At 43.6% G+C, this 20,106-nt stretch overlaps 1 long non-coding RNA gene across 1 annotated transcript; it reads right to left on the bottom strand.

Annotated features, from left to right (window-relative positions):
- Positions 1–2,261: 2,261 nt before the first annotated feature.
- Positions 2,262–19,600, bottom strand: LOC137441596 (uncharacterized). The gene is made up of 3 exons (XR_010987444.1): positions 19,574–19,600; positions 4,722–4,910; positions 2,262–2,410 (listed from the first exon to the last, which is right to left on the bottom strand). It is a non-coding gene; the product is annotated as an uncharacterized lncRNA (long non-coding RNA).
- Between the last annotated feature and the right edge of the window lie 506 nt (positions 19,601–20,106).

Genomic DNA, 20,106 nt, shown 5'->3' with positions numbered 1-20,106 from the left:
TCACTGGACTGTTCACATGCCTGCAAGGTGAGGTCTGATCAAGACTGCTCTAGCTTTGCTGTTTAGCAATAGAATAGAACAGAACAGAACAGAATAGACCAGATTGGAAGAGACCTTCAAGATCATCACATCCAACCCATCATCTGACACCACCTAATCAACTAAACCATGGCACCAAGTACCTCATCAAGTCTCCTTCTAAACACCTCTAGTGATGGCGACTCCACCACCTCCCCAGGCAGTCCATTGCAATGGGCAATCACTCTCTCTATGAAGAATTTGTTCCTAACATCCAGTCTAAACCTCCCCAGATGCAGCTTGAGACTGTGTCCTCTTGTTCTGGTGCTGCTTGCCTGGGAGAAGAGACCAGCCCCCACCTGTCTAAAACCTTCCTTTAGGTAGTAGAATAGAATAGAATAGAATAGAATAGAATAGAATAGAATAGAATAGAATAGAATAGAATAGAATAGAATAGGTTGGAAAAGACCTTTAAGAGAGAGCAGAGTGAAGAGTTGGGCCACCTTCTCCTTGCAGTTTCTTTAGGGCACCTGTTCCATGGCAGTCAGTCTAATTTCAGGGGCAGGACTGCTAGCATGGAAACCATATGCTATACATCAGCTATGCCTGAAAGCCTGTGCTGGATGGGAGGGATCACTGCCATGCATGAGGAGGAAGATGCTGTGCAGGACTGGCTGCAGATGGTAGGTTTTCCAGCGGACACCATTTAACATCATCTTATGGACTGAGCAGATCCAATCACACCACACCTCAAATATGTGAGCTTGTGGTTTAGTGAGTTATTGCCTTTAACAGATCTTATGAAGAAAGGCTAAGAGACCTGGGGCTTTTCAGCCTGGAAAAGATTGAGAAGGGATGCTTATAAATACTTGGGCATCAGGAGGATGGAGCCAGCCTTTTTTCAGGGGTTCCCAGTGACCGGACAAGAAGTAATTGGCACAAAATTGAACATAGGAAGTTCCATCTAAATATGAGGAGAAACTTCTCTGCTTTGTGGGTGGTGGAGTACTGAGACAGGCTGCCCAGATTTTATGGAGTCATTCAAAGCTTGCTTGGATGCTGTCTTGTGCAACCTGCTCTAGGTGAATCTACTCTTGCACAGGGTTGGGTTAGATGATCTCCAGAGGTCCCTTCCAACCCTTATCGTTCTGTGATTCTGTGGTAGAGTAATGCAACAGCAAATAGGAATTAAAATATATTGGTTTAAACTTCTCTCCTTGATACTCTAATTTACTCCTTACTTATCTCCATAGAAGGGAAAATGATTTATTATTATGACTCAAGTGCTGGGCAGTAATTTATTGAACTGAGGAATCTTGATACTGGATCCCACAAAGGTACCTGCAGAATATTTCCAGGAAATTTTGCAGGAATTTTCCAGCTTGTTTTGTCCTAAGATGGTAAAATGATTAATTATTGTGACTTAGGTGTTAGGCAGTAATTTATTAAACTGAGAGACCTCGATGTTGAATCCCACAGAGGTGCCTGCAGGAATTTTCCAATGGCCTGCTGTACTGTAGGAAGGCACAGTGGCTGCCATATCTCCTCCTGGATCCCACTAGAAGGAACTCGTTGAGGGAACTCAGAAGAAAGCATGAATCTTTGCTTTCTCCATAAATAACTTCAGAGAGCAAAGGAGGAGGTGTCACTCCTGAGGAAGGAGATAAAACCTTCACTAGAATTTCTAAGAGCTTTTTAAAATTTTTTTTTAGGGAAAGAATGTAGGATGCGTAAGACCATCTCATTCTTGCACTGCAAACGGTATGCTCATATCCCTAGAGAGGGTCTAACATCTCTTTTGGGAAAGGGGATTGCTGCTGTCTTAACATGGAGTTGGAATGGGGGGGGAAGGAGAAGGATGCTTGGATGAAGGAAGTTAAGTAGCAGTACTTGAGTGTGTACAGTCCCATGCTGCCAAAATCTGGGAGAAGTTGGAGAGGGTGAGGAGTTATTGTCTGTGCCTTCTTTGAGTAGGATGTATCTGTTTTGGCTGAGGTGTTTTTTTTGGCTCTGTGGAGACATGGCTACACAAAGTGGTCTCACCTCTCCCAGGCCCAAGAGCAGCAAGAACCATAAACTGGATTTTCTAGGCCACCCCACTGTTAGCCACCTTTCTGTGGCAGGAATTGACTGATTTCACATCTGTCTCTTGGCTCCATACAATTGTCACCCCTTCAGGAGACTGAGGAGGGTGAATAAAGGCTGCCAAAGGAACTTCTGTTCTCTAGTCCTTCATCTTTTGGCTCTGTGAGCATTTTATTTTGCAGTGCTTCTTCCATTATCTCAGAAGCTTTCAAGCCTTGAAAACAATTTTGTCATTTTTCTAACTTTTAAGAAGCTGGGTCTTGATTGCCTTATTTTATGGCTTCCTTGTGGTTCCAAAATGTTCTCCCTGCAAAAAAACACTGAAGTTAGTTTTTGAGCCTGTAAAGAAGTGTTATAGAGTATTTTTATATAAGCCAGATTAATGGTTTTAGAAGACGACGCATTTGTCACACAGCGGCATTTTGGCAGCAAACTGAGCTTCGGTGAGCAGTTGTTTTCAATCATGTCACGCATCTTCGAAGAGCTAACCTGAGTTTTCTCCTGAATTGGAGTTTTAAAAAATCATGACTCAATGCTATAATAAAGGGAAAAAGAAAAAGAAAGAAAGAAAAGAAAAAGAAAAACCCAACCTTTTCCACCTAATTTTTCTGTATAGGCATCTTCGAAGAGCTACCCTGAATTTTCTCCTGAACTGGAGCTTTACAAAATCATGACTTAATGCTATAATGAAGGAAAGAGAGAAAGCAAGAAAAGAAAAAGAAAAATCAAACCTATTCACCTAATTTTTTCTGCACTCTGGTACGGAGCAAAAAGGATTTTTTTAAGATGTATTCTCTGTCCTCCTTTTGTCTGCGTCCTCCTAAGCTGCACTTCCCCTTGATGGAGCTAAAATAATCACGTGGAGAGATTTCTGCATTACAAATGAACATCCTGAAATTTAAAGTCAAAGAGAAATTGTAGGAGCTAGAAGAGAAATCTCTGTGTAGCATTTCTAGGGGTCACATACTGGAGTTTCTTTTTTTCTTTAAATAAATCAAATCCCAATGTCAGCACCCAATAGCAATTGCAAAAGGATCTGGAAACAGAATTTCATCCTGTGCAAGCTAGAAGCAGAGAAATTGTTTCAGTGATTAAAAAACCAAAACCCAGCGAATTTAACTGCAAATTCCTTATATTAGTCATTGTATTTCAGAGTAAAAGTCTAATAAACCACCCAAAGTGGTTGCTTGAAGCCTGTTCTTTGGAGCTCAGGAGGACAGCAATCTGCCAGCTCACACTTGAGTGCAGGCAGAGCAAGAATGCTTTCCTTTAATGACACAAGTTCTGTAAATTGCAGTACCTGAACTTGAATGCTGGACCTTGAATGACAGACTCCTAAACATGACTTTTAGGTAATGTGGCCAATTCAGACAATTCAAGGTCACTCCCTTTGGCATATTCCCCCTCGCCCTCCTCCCCCCCCCCCCCCCCCCCCTTTTTTTTTTTGTGTGTTTTATTTATTTCTAGAATGAAGCCTCACAGTAGTCCATTATGCTTCTCTTTGCAGTGCTCAGTAGATCTCATTTGAAGCTTAAAGGAGTTAAAAACCTAAGTGGAGAAAGACCAAGGCCATAGCAGGGAACAGTGGTGTTCTTATGGGGGACAATTAAAAGCTAATGCATGGGGCTATTGTTCTTTAGGAAAACCAAACCAAACCAAGGAGCATAAGACAGAGCAGGAGACCTGTCAGAGAAATTTTCTGTTTCATCATCCAGCTCTGGGGCTGTGTGAGCCATCACGTACACCAGAAAGGTGATGTGCTTCATGCTGAGCTTCCAGGTATTTGCTTTTATAATGCAACATCCTGAAAGATGAGCAGGCTAGAACAGAGTAAGAGGCAGAGGAGACAGAGTGACAGGTTTCCCATTCTGGTTTCCTTCCCTTAGCACGTTTAGCCTGTCTGTATCAAGTGTCTTGAATGTGTTGCTGCCCTTTGCTGTGGTGTCCCCTGGCATCTGGCACAGGCAGGCACAAAGATCCATGACACCACTGGGGTGGAAGCTCCAGGGCTGTACCTAGCTGCAGTTGGGGCCCTTCCCATAGAATGTATTCTTCTGGCTGCTAGGAGCCTCTGGGTTTAAGAACTTGAATAGTAGCACACTGAGGCTAACTCAGGGCTAGTTGTGAGACACAGTAATGGTGATTTTGGACTTTGAAAAGCCTCTCTTGAGTGCCTTGACAGAGCCTGTGGCTAAGGCAGGGAAAATGTGGCAGCCTCCCCAGGGCTTTGGGGAGCTGAGAGGGAAAAGCTGAAGCTTTCCATTTCATCTGCCACAACAGACTGAAATAGAGGAAGGCATTAAAGACTAACTCACTTTCACCCAAGGGAAGTCCCTTGTGAGATGGAGTATGCCAGGAGGTCATTCCAGGAGAACATAAGGGATAGTGTCTTTCTCGTTCTACTGTCTTCAAGCTGGCCAGCAGAAAGAGCTGGAGAATCGTGTGTGCTCCTTTGCTCTGTGCTGCCTTTCCCAGGGGAAGTTTTCTTTATTCTCTTTTAGCCAAATTAGATTTTTATCCCCAAATACACAGATTTCCATCTCTTCTAAAATCCCTTTAAAAGAGAATGGTCATCTGCAGGCGTGTCTTAGGTATGAAAGTAAGTGCATTTTGCTTACCAGATGTGTGCTTCTTTCTTTGTCTGTAGGCTGGGGATTTGCTGCAGGGATTCTGAAAGCTGTGGGGGGTCACATAGTGACTGCTTATTCACTGAGGTTTTTCAGACTTGCTGAGATTGAAGTCTCCATGGTATTCAGTGTGCCGGTCAGCCTGCTGATCGCCATGTATCCAGCTTTGTTTTGTACTACCTGACAAACGAGGAAACAGGGTTTTGAAATAATTATGACTGCTATTCAGGGAATTGGTCAGAAATTAAAGGTTGTCTAGAAAATCAAACCCAAAAATTCTAGCCTCAATGAAGAGAAGACAGTGATGAAAACACCTAGCATTAGGCAGTTGAAGAAACAAAGCTGAACCTTAATATTCTCTGCAGAAGCTTGACTTAGAGGTTACCATGTATTTGGTGACTTTACTGGAGCTTACTCCCTGTTCCCAGCACAGAAAACAAATGCAAATCACTCTGGGAGCAAATAACTGTCAAAGGCTCCATTCCTTTCATTCCCTTTCTTGTCATTTCTCTTTCAAACCCCTATACTAGCTTTGTAGAGTTTATTATTAGCAGCTGTGCCTGAGACCAGGCTGAGTGTTGCGGGAGGACAGCTATAGATGTTTTTTTCTTTAGCCAAAACAATGTCTCTTTCTTGCTGAGTGTCTTGCAGCAACTTCATTGTGGTGTCACAGGGTGTGGGAGTGAAATGGAACTGGTAATCTTTGAAAAATCACCTTGGGCAACTTGTTTAACTTCCAGGCTGTTCTGTGTTCATTTTGGGGCTGTCCAGCATCCCTCAAAACTCTATTGCCAGTTTATGGAAGAGAAAATAATCAATACAGCTGTTCATGGTATCTGCTGTGGCAGACCGGCATTCAATTAGGAGAAGGGCAAACCAACCCATTTCCATTTGACACCAAGTACATATAAGACAGAGCCCAGCAGGAACTGCCTCTCTTTTGTGTGTTATTTTAACAGGGATTTACCAGGCTTGGTAACTCTCAGCTGTAATAATCCTAATAATAAAATTTCCTGCTGAGTCAGTCCCAGTGAAAGCAGTCAGTGAAGAAGTGTAGAGCAGCTGCTGCACCACTCTGGGGCCAGCAGAGAGAATAAAGGCAGATATCTCCTGTTCTCTCTGCACTGAGCAGTGCTGTGGGGCAGAGAAAAAAACACCACCCAAAACAAAAAAGAAGATTCTCTGTCAAACCAGAGCTGCTATATATTGGTTATATTGCTTCAGCACTGCTCTGTCTGACCTGTGCAACCAAATGTCTCTTTGCAGAGCCCAGAGGGAGAAGAGGGCCAGCTCAGGTCTCTTCTGATAGTGGCATCAGGGTGCAAGAAGTTCACATCTTCAAAACCAATACCAGAAAATGTTCAGTGTTACTATTTTAAGGAACTGTTTAAGCCTCTTCTCTTGGAGAGCAATAAAGCTAGGATGATATTGAAATGGTTGGAATGCCTCTCCTTTCACTTAATATGCCAGGTGGAGCAGGCACTGTTAAATCCTAGTAAATTATTAACCTTCTTCTTTTTTTCTAGCTGAAAAAGAAATGCATTTTTTTTTCTTTACAACTTTCTGGCAGATATTAAAACATGATAAAATGAAAGTGGCTTCTCACTATAATTCACTGGGACTTCTCTCCTGAGAATGGAATGAAGCAATGCAGAATTAATGTTGATTTTATTGCTGCTGCCTCCTCTAAGGGAATAAAAAATCTTTGCAGATTTAAGAGAATGTTTTTTTATTTATGTGACAGTCTATGGGGAATTGTGCTGCCTGTAGTTAAGGTCCAAGTCCCTCAGGACTGCATGGAGGACAGCCCTAGATGAGGATCAGAGTAATTCAACTTCATAATCAGTCAGGTTGTAAGAAAAGAAACCAGTGTTAACACAATGATCATTCAAAGGCTTGCCTCAGACACAAAAAGCTTTGGTCCAGTCTCCATCCAGACTTTCTTTCTCAGGTTTATAACTCAATAAAAATATTGAACGAGTGTTTGTGTTTCTCCCTTCTCTGCAGAACTTCTCTCTGTTCAAAAACTACACTTACAGACTAGAGTTTAGGGGGATTTTGGCCACCAGGATCCATCCTAAATGACATATGTTTGCAATAAGAAATGTTCAAATACAGCTTACAGGCACAGAAAATGTTTTTCAGATAGCTCCAGCCCCCTGGTTTTGGGTGTGTGGGGCCTGCCAAGATCTGCTGCCTATGTGAGCTGCAGGGAATGTGGAAGCAGGAGTGAACTGAGTGCAGGCCAGTGTTAAGCAGGTTATATAGATCTGACAGTATGACTGGTGGGAGAAAGGAGGTCAGATAGGGCATTCATTACCTCATTCACAGCCTGGTAAATCTGTCTCTGTCTTTCCCCTCAACTGTTTGGCTTTTGTCACCCACAGCCCCTGTGACTACATCACCGTAACGAATAATTCAATATATATTTTAAGCTCCAGCTATTATTGCCTATTTGAAACTTCATGGTTTGTGGGGTTTCAGGAGCTGCTAAGTGTCAGTTCTCTGTGGTTTTTATAGGTTTTATAAAGGGCATGGGGAAGAAAGCAGGTGGTGTTTGTTGGTATAGCAAGCAAACAATTCATTGAAACTGGCATAATTGACAGGCTGGAAAAATATAATTACAGCTGTGGGTAAGAAAGGAGAAAAGACCAGAGAGTCCTTGAGGGTTAGAAACAGCAAAAAACCAAACAAACACCACCACAACCAAACAAAAACAACCCAACCAAAACCCAAACCACCAACAACAAAAACAGAACCCCAAACAGTAAGAGAAGAGAAGTCATTTGAAGCATTCAAGGATGGAGAAATTGAGGGGCACTCAGACCTCAGGGAATACATAGATGGAGCATTTATTGTTTGTACAGATTTAAGCAACACTAAAGAAATGCCAGGAAGGCTGGGAGGTGAACAGGGACAGGAGGGCAGGGTTTGTACTTTAGCTTTAGGGAATGAACAGTCAAAAGGAGACACTCAAGCTGTGACTAAGGGGAAAAATGGCATCACTTAGAGAGAGTTAAGAGAAACAAGAAAGCACACAATTCTGAAGCAAAGCAGTACCAAAGTTCACCTTGCCCTCACCTAAATGAGCTTTGCTCTCCTGTACTTTGCAAGCTAAAGCATGAAAACCTCAGAGCATGCCTGTAAGGACACTAGCACTACATAAACCCTGTGCTTGCAAGGCATAGGACAATGGATGCTGCAATGTGGAAAGGCCTAGCACATAGCAGTGTGCAACAGCTTAGTGTTAACGTTTCTGGGGACTTTGGCTCTAGTTCTGTCGCTCAGTTTGCTGTCCTGCTCAGAGCTTGCTGTTAAGCACAAAGTATCAAGTTTCTGTTTATTTTCCCATTAAAGATAGTTTCTAAACAGTTTCCAACGTCTGGCTTATTTGACATTTCAAGGACACCACAACATGCTGTTCTGATTTCTACAGTGGCCATCCCAGTCTCTGAAACTGTGGGAATTTCTTATATGGGGACAGAAAATACCTTAGAAGTGGAGCCCTTAAGAAGAAGAAGAAAAAAAAGGGCTGATGTTTCCTTCTTTTTCTTACTTCCTTTCTCTTCTCTATTTGACTTTCCCCTCAGTAAATATTGATAAAACTGAATGGCAGAGAGATGGGTTTCTCACTGCTGCTTGTATTAAGAGATATAAACACATTTCATTGCCAATATCTTCCCCTAAGTGCATTCATCAAGTGTGGTGAATGTGCCACTTCTTTCCCATGATCCAATGAGGTATTTTGATATTAAAAACGTTTTCAAAGCAATAATTTTTACTTTTAAATTCCATTTTCTCAGACAATTTGGGGAAAAAAACAACAACCCAGGAAAAATTAAAAAAGAACTTATTTTAAGTTAGTGACAAAAAAGAAGCCAGAACTGTGGTTTTGCTGCAGAAAGCTATAAGAAGTTATTCAGCTTGTAGCAGGAAATTGGATGAAGTTATAAAATTGAATAGAATTATACAGACATAGGTAAATTAGGTGTACACCAAAGAGCTAAAGGAGTTTTTATTGTGAGGGAAATCAAGTCTCAACAAGTATACATATAGAATAGCATAGAATAGACCAGGTTGGAAAAGACCTTCAAGATCATCAAGTCCAACCTATCACCCAACACCATCTAATCAACTAAACCACAGCACCAAGCACCCCATCCAGTCTTTTCCTAAACACCTCCAGTGATGCTGACACCACCACTGACCCATATCCAGGCTTGGTGACTCAACCACCTCTCTGGGCAGCTCGTTCCAATGCCTGACCACTCTTGCTGTGAAACAATTTTTCCTAATGTCCAGTATAAACCAGTCACAACTATAGGCCATTCCCTCTTGTTCTATCACTAAGTACCTGTGAGAAGAGACCAGCACCAGCCTCTCCACAACGTCCTTTTAGGTAGCTGTAGAGAGCAAGAGGTCTCCTCTCAGCCCCAGCTCCTTCAGTTGCTCTTCATAAGACCAACTTCATAACTCCAGGCCCTTCCCCAGCTTTCTTGCCCTCCTCTGCACTTGCTCCGGCATCTCCACATCTCTCTTGTATTGAGGTGCCCAAAACCGGACCCAGTACTCAAGGTGTGGCCTCACCAGAGCTGACTCCAAAAGTGAAGAGGTGTAGTGGAAGAACAGTCTAACTAAATCTACCAAACATAACCAAACAAAAGCATCTTCCAAAAATAACACCTCCAGGTTTCCACTGTAAACTGAAACAATGCATCAAGGGCAAAGATGTCTCTATGGATGTCCTTTCTGCTTCTTCCCTAGGTTTCTGCTACCAGCTGCACCTCCAGGATGCTGATTAGAGTTGCTTGGTTTGATGAATGCACAAGTGCTTTTACAACACTCAACTTCTGATTCCTCCTCCACACAACTACCTCCCCTGAAAGCTCAAACAGTATCAGTGGAGTTAAAGCAGATTATATCAGTGAAAAAGGGGAAAACAATTCTTGGTGATTTATCTCCTGGGGTGTACAGACAGATGTTATGACAGGCAGGCTTAGTTAGGGAACAGCAAAAATGCAATAGTATTAATAGAATCACTTTCTTAGGCATATGAAAATGGAGATGATACATCATTTACAAGTCAATGAGACTCCACACTAGTAACTGCTGGACTGCATAATATGACCACAAAACGCTTCCATAGTAATGAGTCCAGGAAATTATTGCACAGCTGTAACATAAGTGTGGAGGAGATTAGCAGAGATTTTCAATAGATTTTTAGGTTCTCCCTTTTTAAAAATACCTTTCATCCTCAATGCAGCCTGATTGCATACAGTAGCTGGCATGAAGGGGAGAAGCAACTACAGCAGTCTTGTAGAGAAACTGTTAGCATATTTGGATGTGCTGACAATGTAGTTCCAGAACGCAAAGAACTTGCAGTTTTCAAATCATAGGAAGAGGATGGGATCATGATTCTGCAACCTTAACCAGAGGTAAAAGTCTCTTGAGGATAGACTTTCCAGCTTGCTCTGGGTATTACAATCCTTTTCACATTCAGTTCAAGAATCTTTGGCTAGAGTTTGATTATGAGGAGACAGAATAAGCCTGTGGAATCATTTGTCCAGCTGCAATGGCTGGTGGTGTGTTTCTCTTGCTCTAAGGTAGAGAAGCTGTCAGAGGGCGATGAATGTCTTGGGATGCAAAATCCAGGTGACTGGGAGAAGGAGATTGGAAACTAATATGATGCCCTCACCTAAAATCAATAATTTCCCTGCCTACTCATGACAAGAAAGTTAATTTTCAAGACAGATATTCTCCTCTTCCCCCTCCCCCAATTAGAATAGAATAAACCAGGTTGGAAGAGGCCTTCAAGATCATCATGTCCAACCTATCATCCAGCACCACCTAATCAACTAAACCATGCAACCAACCACTCTATCAAGTCTCCTCCTAAACACCTTCAGTGATGGTGACTCCACCACCTCCCCAGGCAGCCCATTCCAATGGCCAATCACTCTATGAAAAATTTCTTCCTAACATCCAGTCTGAACCTCTCCTGTTGCAGCTTGAGACTGTGTCCTCTTGTTCTGGTGCTGGTTGCCTGGGAGAAGAGACCAGCCCCTGCCTGTTTACAAGCTCCCTTCAGGTAGTTGTAGAGAGCAATAAGGTCTCCCTTAAGCCTCCTCTTTTTCAGCCTAAACTTCATTCTTCTTCTCTAGGCTAACTTCATTCTGGTCAAGGCTGGATTCTCCCAGCACTGAAACTGGTTCTTAGATGTGTCCCTAAGAGCAGAAAACATGACAACAGGACACACAGAGGCTCCTATTTGAGTGTGCCATTGTGAAAAGGTCCCAGTCTCTTTATACACTATGACCAGCTCTTCTAAGCTGTCAACACATATTAATGAAATCCATACAAACTCCACAATACAGCTTTGGTGGTACAATCTAGAATAACTTAGTCATGTCTCCAGATGACATTAATGAAAACTGAACAGAGGATTTACTGTGGCTGTGCAGATTTAGCCTGGCAGAAGATTCAGCTCCGTGTTTTTTGCTTGGCTTTGGGATTATGACATGTTAGATTTATTGGCTCATTTGCTACACTAAATGAGAGCCTCTGGACTGAGCCACATTTGATACCATGTGGTGAATGGACTGGCTGAGGAGCGGAACAGGCATCAAGAGAGAACATTTTTTGGGAACGATAGAACCCAGTCCTCATTCCTGTCCTAGTCCATCATGACTGATTTCCAAATCCACTGAAGATGATTTGCTCTGGGAGTTGAAATGTGCAAACACATTCTTTATTTTCTCTTAAATGCCAATTGTTGTAATGAAAAGGACTTGACAAGCCACAGAGCTTTGTTGCTGGAAACTAGCTTCACTTTCACCAGAAAGAAAACAGAAAATGGAGTTTCTGATGCTAATTTCTCTGCTAAGCATTGAATTGTAAGTGTAATGGATTGCACATGTATTTGTACAGGGCACGATGGTGTTTTGTTAACAGTTGTCTGCTGACTCGTGTTGGGATGTCCAGATATGAGGTGGGAATCATGAGAGTTTGAGGAATTTGTGCCAGAGAGTGTAGGCTGCTGAAATGACAAATCAAAAAACCAAAATAAATAGTTATAAGTTTAGTGATAAATGAGTAAATAAATACAGACAGATGAGGCAGTCTGACTGTGCATGTGACAGCAATGTGGAGCTGGTGAGCGTGAAGATCACGGGTAACAAATGAAAAAGACATTTTACTCTGATTTCATTTCTGACTCAGAATGTAAGTTTTCCTTGAAAGACCACTAAAAAGTGGGCACTGCTGTAAGGAGAAAATTTGCCTACTTAAAATTCAGAGAAGTTTCACAGAAGGTTTTAGAGCATCTGCAGATAGGCAGCTGAGAATCAGTGCTGACTAACTGCCAGAGGAATGATTTCCCCAAAATGTATTCCCTATTACTTTATCATTAATATAGTATTGTCTTAATCATATGGTAACTGGTAATGGTCATTATTACCAATAACAGAACAAATCTGTGACAACACCAGAACAAGAGGACACAGTCTCAAGCTGTGCCAGGGGAAGTTTAGGCTCGAGGTGAGGAGAAAGGTCTTCACAGAGAGAGTTGTTAGCCATTGGAATGTGCTGCTCAGGGAGGTGGTGGAGTTCCCATCCCTGGAGGTATTCAAGAGGGGATTGGACGTGGGACTTGGTGCCATGGTTTAGTCCTGAGGTCTGTGGTGACAGGTTGGACTTGATGATCTTTGAGGTATCTTCCAACTTTGGCGATTCTGTGATTTGCTATATGAGGAGAGCTCCTAGGGAAGTCACCTGGGCTGGGCACACCACCTGTGATGGAGCTGCAGGACAAGTGTCTGCAGGTCAGACATGAGAGAGCAGCATATGAAGAAATACAGCCTGCTTGCTACCTGCCCAGCTTCCACTCCTGTCCTGTTTTGACTGCTGGAACACAAAGCTTTTGTTCATGTGACAGCTTTCCCTGAGGCAGCACCTTTCTGTGTGCAGACTTGTGTCCTGAGTGTGTTATAATCAACTAACATCACTCCACTCTGTGTGCAGCATTGCCATTGACCCAGCCTGTTCTCATATCACCTGGGTAAAAGTGTTTTCTGCAGTGATACACCGAAGCAAACACAGCATCTGATATGAATACTCTTTTAAGTATAAAGCAACTGGTACCATAAAACCATTTATACTGTGTCCTGACATTTACAGTTGCTAGGATGAACTGCTTTGGGGCACATGATAAAGCCCTTTATCAAAACTGGCTTTTCATGTTTGCTTACAGCCATAAAGAGAAATGTGTGAGAACATATCCTCCACAGTTCCCCCTAGAAGCACAAAAGGACAGTTTGTTCACTGCAATACTTGATGTTAGTGGTGGGATTTGTTTCTGGATTATCAGCTTGTAATTAAGGAAGTTACTAATGCTGAAGAGGAATTCTGAGCTCAATCCATAAACCATTAACAACTTCAATGGACGAGAGTGTACTCAAGTAGAAGAGGAATACAAGCCATTACTGTGCCAATTACTCCACTCGTGTGAAAAGGTGCAGCTCAGGACTATGAAACAGCACTGAGTCATGGGAGCTGGAAATCTGGCTGGGCACTGTCTGCAAGGGAGAGAGACTGAGGCAGAAATGCATTTCTTGGGCTTACTTCCACTGTGGATCCTCTCTGCTCTTTCTAGAGCTGGCTAATGGAAAACATCCTTGTTCAGTATACACAGTTCACAGCATCTCTCATGTTCCCTGGAATAAAGCAGTGCTTTTTTAGTTGCACTGAGTCCTTATTGGTCATCAGTTATATGGGAAACTAAGCACTTCAGTGGTTTGGGGAGACCGAATTTTGCATCTTTAGAAACCTTTACACTATGATTTCCTTTGGGCAACAGCGTGCTACCAGCTAATTGCTGCCAGGCATATGACAGAGCCCAGGAAGACTCAGGAGCAGACTGGACAGAAGGGAACATAACTCTGACTTGATAATTAGGCATCTATCAGCAAAATCTGAGAAAAAAAAAAGCTGGGGGAAGTCAGGTAGCCATCACTTTCCTGACACTTTGGGAGCCTGATCAATTGATGAGAAGGATGACTTGTTTGCTAATTGCAATTACTTGAATAAATGTTGAGCAGGGCAACTTTCATGACAATTGGGAAAACTACAGCAGAAAGCCTATCCATCTCAGGGGCAGTTAATTAACTTTACTGCCTGCTCCCTCACATTCAAGGAAGAAGTGAAACAGCAACTCTTGGCCTGTCTTTTGTAACCTTTTACCTCCATTTATTTATTTTGTCCTCACTTTGGCAGCAATTCAGTTGACACTATCTACCTGGCTGATGACATATTCACCTCTTGGGGGTGGTCATTAAATATTCCTTGTTAGTGGGGGATTAAAACACCTTTTTTCTGTCTCCATCGTAGTTTTAAGAACTAAACTAGCTTTTCACACCTTTTCCCACATACACTGTGTAAAGGAAACTGCCATTGGCTAATGCTGGTGTTCAATGAAAATAAAATAAATGAGGTTGGAAGACATCTTCAAGATCATCACACCCAACTCATCATCCAACACCACCTAATCAACTAAACCATGCAATCAAGCACCCCATCCAGTCTCCTCCTAAATACCTCCAATGATGCTGACTCCACACCTCTCTGGGCAGCACATTCCAATGTGTAATAACTCTTTCTGTGAAGAATTTGTTCCTAACATCCAGTCTGATCCTCCCTTGCCACATCTTGAGACTGTGTCTTCTTGTTCTGGTGCTGGTTGCATGGGAGAAGAGACCAACCCCCGCTGTCTACAACCTCCCTTCAGGTAGTTGTAGAGAGCAATAAGGTCTCCCCTGAGTCTCCTCTTCTCCAGGCTAAGCAACGCCAGCTCCCTCAGCCTCTCTTCAGAGGGCTTGTGCTCCAAACCCCTCACCAACTTTGTTGCCCTTCTCTGGACACATTCCAGCAACTCAACATCTTTCCTAAACTGAGAGGCCCAGAAATGGACACAGGAATCAAGGTGTGGCCTAACCAGTGCTGAATACAGGGGCACAATGACCTCCCTGCTCCTGCTGGCCACACTGTTCCTGATGCAGGCCAGGATGCCATTGGCTTTCTTGGCCACCTGGGCACACTGCTGGCTCATGTTCAGCCTACCATCAACCAGTACCCCTAGGTCCCTTTCTGCTTGGCCTCTCTCCAGCCACTCTGACCCCAGCCTGTAGCACTGCATGGGGTTGTTGTGGCCAATGTGCAGAACCCAGCACTTGGATGTGTTAAATCTCATGCCGTTGATTTCTGTCCATCTGTCCAGCCTGTCAAGGTCCTTCTGCAAAGCCTCTCTACCCTCTAGCAGACCAACACCTGCCCCAGCTTGGTGACATCAGCATATTTACTGATGATGAACTCAATGCCCTCCTCCAGATCATCAATAAAATATGTGCCTGAGTTTGTCTTAGAGATATTACGATAAAGCAGGTGCTGCAGACATGATTTTTTGGTCTTTCAATAGAAGAATTTCTCAGCTTGTTCAAAATATTGCCAAGAAAAGTGGTTTAGATGACTGGGAAATTGAGTAAATTGCTTTTCCTCTGATTTTGCTCTTCCCTCTCTTCTTCCCTTTCACATTTTTCTAGCCCTTTTGTTGCTCTGTCCGCATGTAAAGTCTCTGTACTTTCCAACATCAGAATCACTAAACTGCACCACAAGCCTGGCTCTTCCAGGATGGTTAAAATACTTGAAATTACAAATGGTGCAAAGAAGGGGCAATTCTCTTTCAGCCATGCATTTTGCCCTTTTTCACCGGATGGGCAATGTGACAAGGAAAGGAAAAAAAGTCAAAATACTGCGATGTCCAGCTGCAACCAGAGCTGGCTTGTAGGTAATAACTTTCAAAGAAAAGAATTCTTAACTAATTTCTAAAAAGCCAACTCAAACTTCCATCTTTCTGTAATCTTCACTAAGCACAACAGTTCTCGTTGTTTTTTTTTTCCCCTTTGGGGAAAACATTAAAAGAAACCTTAAAGAAAGTGAAAAATATACTATTACCAGTAAGCATCAAGTTACCGGCCTGATGGTAAGAGCCCAGGAGAAGACAAACCCAGAATTTAGAAGCCCAAGCCTGTCCCTGTGGTTCATTTCAGGCATATTTTGCCCCTGTACTCTGCTCTGGTTAGGCCGCACCTTGAGTACTGTGTCCAGTTCTGGGCTCCTCAGTTTAAGAAGGACATTGAAACACTTGAACGTGTCCAGAGAAGGGCAACAAGGCTGGTGAGAGGCCTTGAACACAAGCCCTATGAGGAGAGGCTGAGGGAGCTGGGATTGTTTAGCCTGGAGAAGAGGAGGCTCAGGGGTGACCTTATTGCCCTCTACAACTACCTGAAGGGTGGTTGTAGCCAGGAGGGAGTTGGCCTCTTCTCCCAGGCAACCAGCACCAGAACAAGGGGACACAGTCTCAAGCTGCGCCAGGGGAGGTTCAGACTCGAGGTGAGGAAGAAGTTCTTCACCGAGCGAGTCATTCGGCATTGGAATGGGTTGCCCAGGGAGGTGGTTGAGTCATCGACCCTGGAGGCGTTCAAGGGGAGACTGGACGTGGCACTTGGTGCCATGGTCTAGTCATGGGGTCTGCGGTGTCAGGTTGGACTCGATGATCCTCGAGGTCCTTTCCAACCTAAGTGATACTGTGATACTGTGATACTGTGATTTCTGTTGACACTGGTTCTTGTTAACTGAGCTCCTGTTTAGTACAGCTATAAATCTCCTGGAGAAGTTTTAAAGTCCCTGGTTTTGGAGATATTCAGGGTCTGACAACAACGTCTTGAGCTCCATGCTGCAGCTGACCCTGCTCTAAACAGGTACCTGCAGCCTCAGCTGATGAATGAGCCTATAGCAAAGCAGAAACAGCATTTGCTTAAGAGCATCACAGATGTAACAGCAGTCAGGCCTCTCTAATAAGGTCTCAGCATGCCCCATGCTCTTTCAGCTGCTGTCCTCTGGGAATGTAATGATTCCATGTGTAGAAAGTTGCGTGACTTTCTCAAGCAAGGAGCAAAAGGCATTTTGTGGAATGGCAGGGACCTGGATGTGCATTTCTAGAAGACCAGAGCTTCCTCCTCCTAGCTGTCCCTGGGTGCTTTGTGTGAACACTGTCATTCTTCCAAGACTGAACCATAATAATTTACAGACTGTGCTTGCTGCCAAGCTTCCACTGCCCTGGAAGGTTGTTTGTCCCCAGCAGTGCTGAAGAGAAATCATTCATCTGTAGGTACATTGAGCACATGAACAGCCCTGACAGGAGACAAGAGTAATAATTTGTTTGGTAAGACCACTTATTCTTGAATTAATTTATTGCTGTCCAACAGCTCCATCAGGTGCTTTTGCAGTAGCCAGATGTAAAAACATGACATCAAGTCTGGAGTCAAGTCAAAATGTTGTCCTTGCTTCTTTACCACAGTCGTAAAATGAAAATTTCATTAACTAAGCAGAGGACTCCTGCCATACTGCCCTATACTACATGCAGTGCAGTATTAGCATTATTTTAGCAGCAACACCTAAGTGTTGCCTTACCAAGCATTGGCAGGTTAATGCACTCTGGACATATCTCAAGTGCTTAACAGTTTGATGTGACAATGGCAAGACATACAATTTTAATCAAGTTTGACATGGTTCTCTCTCCAGGTGTAAAAGCTTCATGAGTGCAAACAAGGTGTAATCTCTCACAGCCATTTTCTTTTCATGAAGGCTAGATGTAAATTATAGCCTGTCTTTAGCACAATGATAGGATAAACTGAGACAGACTGCAAATTTACCACTGGAATACTGAAGAAGAGGGCATTTTGTCTTTATGCTCTGCAAACTGGGAGGAACAGGTCATTAGAAGTCTACTTTTCTACAGAGGCTCTTGAGACAACCACTTCACCATTGGTCACATGTGAACATAGCAACTACAGTAAATAAGCCATAGTAGAGAGAAACCTTAATCTGGGGAGAGATAAGACAAATGTTATTTGGATTCTACTGGCTCAACATTGCATTGAAGCCTGTACCTTAAAAATGTATTGTACAGAATAAACAGAATGGGAAGAGCTGATGAATGTCACAAACCTGAGATGCTGAGAGCTTTGCTGCCCTGTTGGATAATGCTTGGGTATTTGCCAGTGACAGATGGCAGGCCTTTTCATACATACCTGTGTGCCCTGGGTGGAAGATTGTTTGATGACAATGCACACACAGTTACAGTCACTGTCATCTTTGTGATTTTGTAGCATTCTTACTGCTTTGAAGGCCTTCCTGTGCTTAATCATTTGTGCAGAGGTTTTATGAGGCAGGCGCTTGAGTGTGGTAGGATTAAAGATAAAGCAGATTAATTAAAGTCAATTCCAGTTGACATTAACCCTAGTAAAAGCAGAGTCTGAGATGACTTAGTTGTTCCCAAATGGCCTGGGTCTTGTATTCCACATGAGCATCTGGGCTGAAGATGGTGTTAACTGGAAAACTGCAGAGGCTGGATAAATGAATACACCAACATGAACAGGGACTAAATCCCTCTACAGTGGGTGTTCACAGAATGGCTTAGGTTGGAAGGGACCTTAGAGACTCCAAGCTCCCCACCTCAACTAGATTCAGATGCATAAGGCCTCATCCATCCTGGCCTTGAGCACCCCCAGGGAGGAGGCATCCACAGCCTCCCTGTGCAATCTATTCCAGAGTCTCACCACCCTTATACTGGATAACTCCTTCTTAAGCTCCAGTCCAGTAAAATGTGAAAATTAACTTTGAGCTGAAATACCATTCAGGCCAGCTTGCATTTTTCTGTTGCTCAGACCAAAAATTGCACCAGACTGAAAGAAAGTTTCTCTTCGCAGTTCCAGAGAGCCAGAGATGCGTTGGTTGCAGGGCACCCATGGGTCTGCACCCACATCAGTCTCAGCCCCTTATTCCCTGCTGAGGGTCTAGCCTGCTACTGAAAACTCTGAACACTTGTTCAGAAGGAGAATCAAAAAGAGGAAGGTAATTCAGGGCTTTCACAACAGCCCAGACTACAGTGCACAGAGGTACGCGAATAATGCGCTTTGCCCTCAACACCCTCTTTTGCCTGTGTACAGACAGCTGATACCAAGCCCCTCAATGCCCTGGCTCCTTGAGATCCCTTTGTGTAGCATTGCTATATCCACACATACTTTGACTCTAGGTCATGCAAATAAGACCCAACTCCTTACTATCACATGGGTTTTTCCTTTGTTCTATCCTCTAGTTTGCTCTGGGGCCTCACCATTTTGAATAGAGAAAAGCTCAACGTGCGAAGAGGAACGAACTATGACCAGTTGGGGCTTCCCTTCCCTCAAGCAACACCCCTTTTTCCAACCTTTTTCTCTTTGTTCTTTATGAAATTTGTCTTGAGATTCATAGGGAGTGATTCTCACTTGCCAACCTGCTCCTCTTCCTGTTCAGAGTTGATTGATAAGTGAATGTGTTTTCCAGATATGCTTTATTGCTTTTTTCCCCGCCTTTCCCTCCTTATTTCTGAAAGGAAGCAGTAAGGGGGAAGAAGTGGTCTGTAAATGAGGCACAAAAGCAGAGATTTAGTGAATGGTGAGAGCAGACTCAAAGGGCCTCCAGGTAAAACCAGTGTCATCAGCATATCATCTGACTTAACAGCTACTGCACCACCACCACCCTTTTTGCACCTATCCCAGAGCCAGGGGCACAACCCTCACCAGCCAAGATACCACACAGAGGAGCTCAGCCCCAGTAAGGAGCCCCAGCCAGCACCTTTGGATGATGTTAGAATGGCAATCAATCCTCTTTCTAACAACCGGGGGGCCACCAGGCCCCCCAGCCTTTGTTGTCACCACCACCATCACCCAGTGTGCACCATGGGCACTCACCAGTGATGAGAGGATGATCCCTCAGCCCAGACGGGCTCAGCTTAGGGCTTCTGCCTTTCCTGGGGGGGATTAAATAGGGGAGTGGGTGGGGAGGGCCAAGTGGCCACACCTGGGGTGGGAGGAGACTCCAAGAGAGCCCAGGTGCTCTGGGATTTGAGGGGAAAAAGGGGGGAAATGGGGCAGGTGAGGGAATTTTTAAAGTGTCAGGTAATTATAGGACTAGGGGAATGGGAAAAAAAACCCCAACAAACTAGAAGTGGGTAGATTCAGGTTGGATGTTAGGAAGAAGTTCTTCCCCATGAGGATGGTGAGACACTGGAACAGGTTGCCCAGGGAGGTGGTGGAAGCCTCAACCCTGGAGTTTTTAAGGCCAGGCTGGATGTGGCTCTGGGCAACCTGACCTGACATGAGGTGTCCCTGCCCATAGCAAGAGGCTTGGAACTGGATGATCCTTGAGGTCCCTTCCAACCCCAACAATTCTATGGTTCTATGATTCTAAAACAATTTTGCAGTTTAGGCTGGATGTTAGAAAG

Source organism: Melanerpes formicivorus, unplaced genomic scaffold, assembly GCF_026170545.1.
Source record: "Melanerpes formicivorus ecotype bairdi unplaced genomic scaffold, bMelFor1.0.p_v2 SCAF_6, whole genome shotgun sequence".
Lineage (NCBI taxonomy): Eukaryota > Metazoa > Chordata > Aves > Piciformes > Picidae > Melanerpes > Melanerpes formicivorus.
The sequence above is the reverse complement of the archived record's forward strand: the minus strand, read 5'-3'. Positions and strand labels throughout refer to the sequence as shown.